This window comes from Polypterus senegalus, chromosome 17 (assembly GCF_016835505.1).
Source record: "Polypterus senegalus isolate Bchr_013 chromosome 17, ASM1683550v1, whole genome shotgun sequence".
Taxonomy (NCBI): domain Eukaryota; kingdom Metazoa; phylum Chordata; class Cladistia; order Polypteriformes; family Polypteridae; genus Polypterus; species Polypterus senegalus.
This window is the reverse complement of record NC_053170.1, coordinates 87,122,629-87,127,469: the sequence shown is the minus strand read 5'-3', so window position 1 is coordinate 87,127,469 and position 4,841 is coordinate 87,122,629.

Sequence of the window (4,841 nt, the reverse complement as noted above, 5' to 3'; positions counted from 1 at the left end):
CTTGGAGTCTACTGAGGGAACAATGAAATCTGAAGATTGTTGAGGCATTCTGGAACGAAGCGTACTGCCCAGTGTCCGAAAACTCTGTCTCAGTCGCAGGTCATAGGCCCTCCAATAGGGTAATGAGCCAAAACACACAGCTACAAGCATCAAAAATGGCTAAGAACTAAACATTGGACTATTCTGAAGTGGCCTTCTATGAGCCCTGATTTACATCCTGTTAAACATCCATGGAGAGAACTGAAACATGCAGTCTGGAGAAGGAAGTCCAAACCTGGAGCAGTTTGCTCAGGACAAGTGGGCCAAACGACACATGGACAGGTGCACACCTTTCCTTGAGAGCTCCACGAATCACTTGTTTGCAGTGATGGTCTCTAATGGTTGTGCGACCAAATATTAGGTTAAGGGTCTCATTATTCTTCTCCATACCATTTTCACTTGTGTTATTATTTGAAATATTCTGTGGAATCAAAACTCAAAAGCAAAGTCTGATTTTTGTTAAATACACAATAAATGATGGTGGGTGCCGATAACCTTTGTCAGTTTTAAGTTATTGCAGAGACAATTGGGGGTTCTTTTTTTTTTTTGTGGAGGGTACCAACACATTTGTCCACTTGTATGAGTTATGTTAACTTTGAAATAGTTTTGTCAATCCAAATTGAAGGTTACCTGTAAATAAGATTGAAACGTGTTCGTTCTCACATCATCATTATCCAAAAACATAACTCTGTCTTTTAGAAAGTGTATTTCTTTATATTGATTACGGTGGAAAATAATTTACCGTTTAACTGCCCAATATTAAATAAAATCCTGAGTAACCAAATGCACCATATAGCATAATTAACATTTGACATGGTCTCCTGCCATTACAATTAGAAGAAAATCCTGCTCTTGTCGTGTAGAAAGGCTTGCCAGATTATCTCAAAGCCATTTTTATAACCACATAAATCGTTGTTGCTTGGAGAAGTATGTTTATGTACAGCCCTGATCTTTCCCTGACACTTTGTAAATGGTTTAGATCCCCAATCTTTTGCAATATCTTTAAAAAGTCTGGTCGTCTTTGTGCAAATTACCTGCTTTGGGGGAAACCTTCCAGCATTGCTGGGTGATAATGTGAATGGTGATACTATGGCAGTGAGATAGATGAATTGGGTTTGTTTAAACAGAAATACATTTACGAATTCATCTAAAAAAATGTTATGATATCCAACAAACATACACCAATTGCATTAGAAACAGTTCCATATACAGTATACAGTATATTTTTGTTTGACATACTTTAATTCTCGTTTGGGATCAGAGTGCATGGTCAGCCTTTGTACAGCACCATGGAGCAGAATTCGGCTAAAGGGCCTGGCTCAAGGAGCCCAACAGAGTAGGGTCCCTTCTGGTAGTGTGGTAGAAATTTAACATCTTATTAAAGAAAGAAACATCCTCTAACAGGACAAATCAGTTATCAGGCAGGAGAAAAGCTGTTAGAAGGGAGCATGATCAGAGAAACAAAGAATAGAGGTTTGTTTTATAAACTGTTGAATTTACAGACGGATGCAAAAGTTTGGACAGCCTTGTTAATAGTCATTATTTTCCTGTATAAATCGTTGTTTGTTACGATAAAAAATGTCAGTTAAATATATCATATAGGAGACACACACAGTGATATTTGAGAAGTGAAATGAAGTTTATTGGATTTACAGAAAGTGTGCAATAATTGTTCAAACAAAATCAGGCAGGTGCATAAATTTGGGCACCGTTGTCATTTTATTGATTCCAAAACTTTTAGAACTAATTATTGGAACTCAAATTGGCTTAGTAAGCTCAGTGACCCCTGACCTACATACACAGGTGAATCCGAGTATTTAAGGGGGTCAATTGTAAGTTTCCCTCCTCCTTTAATGTTCTCTGAAGAGTAGCAATATGGGGGTCACAAAACAACTCTCAAATGACCTGAAGACAAAGATTGTTCACCATCATGGTTTAGGGGAAGGATACAGAAAGCTGTCCCAGAGATTGAAGCTGTCTGTTTCCACAGTTAGGAACATATTGAGGAAATGGAAGACCACAGGCTCAGTTCAAGTTAAGGCTCGAAGTGGCAGACCAAGAAAGATTTCGGATAGACAGAAGTGACGAATGGTGAGAACAGTCAGAGTCAACCCACAGACCAGCACCAAAGACCTACAACATCATCTTGCAGCAGATGGAGTCACTGTGCATCGTTCAACCATTCGCGCACTTTACACAAGGAGATGCTGTATGCGCGAGTGATGCAGAGGAAGCACAAACAGAGCCGCTTGAGGTCTGCTCAAGCACATTTGGACAAGCCAGCTTCATTTTGGAATAAGGTGCTGTGGACTGATGAAACTAAAATGGAGTTATTTGGGCATAACAAGGGCGTTATGCATGGAGGAAAAAGAACACAGCATTCCAAGAAAAACACCTGCTACCTACAGTAAAATATGGTGCTGGTTCCATCATGCTGTGGGGCTGTGTGGCCAGTGCAGGGACTGGGAATCTTGTCAAAGTTGAGGGACGCATGGATTCCACTCAGTATCAGCAGATTCTGGAGACCAATGTCCAGGAATCAGTGACAAAGCTGAAGCTGCGCCGGGGCTGGATCTTCAACAAGACAACGACCCGAAACACTGCTCAAAATCCACTAAGGCATTCATGCAGAGGAACAAGTACAACGTTCTGGAATGGCCATCTCAGTCCCCAGACCTGAATATAATTGAAAATCTGTGGTGTGAGTTAAAGAGAGCTGTCCATGCTCAGAAGCCATCAAACCTGAATGAACTAGAGATGTTTTGTAAAGAGGAATGGTCCAAAATACCTTCAACCACAATCCAGACTCTCATTGGAACCTACAGGAAGCATTTAGAGGCTGTAATTTCTGCAAAAGGCGGATCTACTAAATATTGATTTCATTTCTTTTTTGTGGTGCCCAAATTTATGCACCTGCCTGATTTTGTTTGAACAATTATTGCACACTTTCTGTAAATCCAATAAACTTCATTTCACTTCTCAAATATCACTGTGTGAGTCTCCTATATGATATATTTAACTGACATTTTTTGTCGTAACAACCAACGATTTATACAGGAAAATAATGACTATTAACAAGGTTGCCCAAACTTTTGCATTCCACTGTGTCAAACAATACATTTTACTCTGGTTGGTTCATTGATTTACACCTAAATGACTTGTATATACCTTCTGAGTTGAGCCACCATCCTTAAAATCTCTGTGCATATAACAACTTTCCATTCTGGTTGCCTTACAGGACATCTGCTGATTTCTTAGGCATCTCTTGGGCATCTCTCAGTACATTTTGTTGTTCACTTGATCTTTGTCTGGTTTTCTGATATGCCTGCAAAGATTTCTTGACTTTTATTAACCCTTTATTCTATTTCTTTAAGATGAAAGTTATGTTACTCTAAAATTATTCTTCCACAGTAGTAAGAGGATTTGAACTGGCAACCTTCCAGTTACCAGCGGGTGCAGCTCCTTAGCTTTGGAGCTACCACTCTGCCTACTAACATGACAAATGTTGTAATATCAACTTAATTAAGGCACAAGCGTAATGGCAACTATTTCCCAGTATTTTTTTTTCTGCAAACTTTCAAAAACTTTAGGCCAAGTTGTATTAGAACAGGTTAAGTAAAACCTTAATACCTATGTATTTTGAATAACGGTACAGATCCCAATGAAGATGTGTCAATTAGACGCAATAGGATGTTCAGAACTGTTCAAGCAAACTGAGCCTGCCTTTTAACAAAAGCTTTATACTAGCCAGGAATCAATTGACTTTTTTTTTCAATAATGTTGGAATCTACATTTCATAAGTTTATTTTAGTATTACAGCAAACCAGCATTTCTTCGCCTCAGTCCTGAGTTGTCAATAAGGGTTTTAGTTTGTTTATGTAGTGTGCCAAAATTCTTACCAGATTTTTTTTAAAGTATATTTAGCCAAGGTTTTTCATTTTATTCACACACATAAACTGATTAGCTTTTCTGATGTTTCTTTTCTTAACTATATTTCATATTCTTTCCTAAGTTCTTCTGATGATGGTTGTACAGGTTTGAATAGAAGTGAATGTGCAGTTCCTGCTTAAGACATTTACACCAGTGCCTCGTGTTTTTAATTTTTAAATAAAGATAATATATAGATAGATAGATAGAGGTTGAGATATAGATATATATAATAAATAGAGTTCTGCATGATAAAATCTGTGACAACAGACTCTGATGCATCATTTCTCATTAGTTGTCTATCAGAGTAAGGCCAGTGAGATAATTATATCCAATCATTCATGTTCTAAAATAAATAAAATGGAATTATACTGTGTAACGAGAGAATACCAATTAGCCATACTCGGAGTCAAACACTGGGAATTAAAACGAGCAGCAATGTTGATATTCCAGGTCCGAGTTTGAGACAGAGAAAGAAGTCCGAAAATACTAATACTTAATACATGTTCGTCATAAAAGTGTCATGGCTGTTTAAAAAGTAACTCCAAAGAATAAAATTATCAGAATTAAACAATTACGATCAATCAATCCCCTCGTTTTTTAAATACTTGCTCTTCAGATACATTTATGATGAAATTAGAACAAACCAAACAAACAAACCAAACTGCTCGATGTGTATCCAGGCTTAAAAGGACTGCAAATTGTATACGGCACTGTGAGGGGCGGTTTAGATTCTAACTACAAATTCCAGGCTCCTCCAGGAAATAACGTCACAGCACAGATACGCAATACAGTATTAATAACCGCCGTTGACCTTGCGTGTCAGTAATGTCCCGCCTCTATAAGCCAATCATTGGACAAGAGCCTATAGAGCC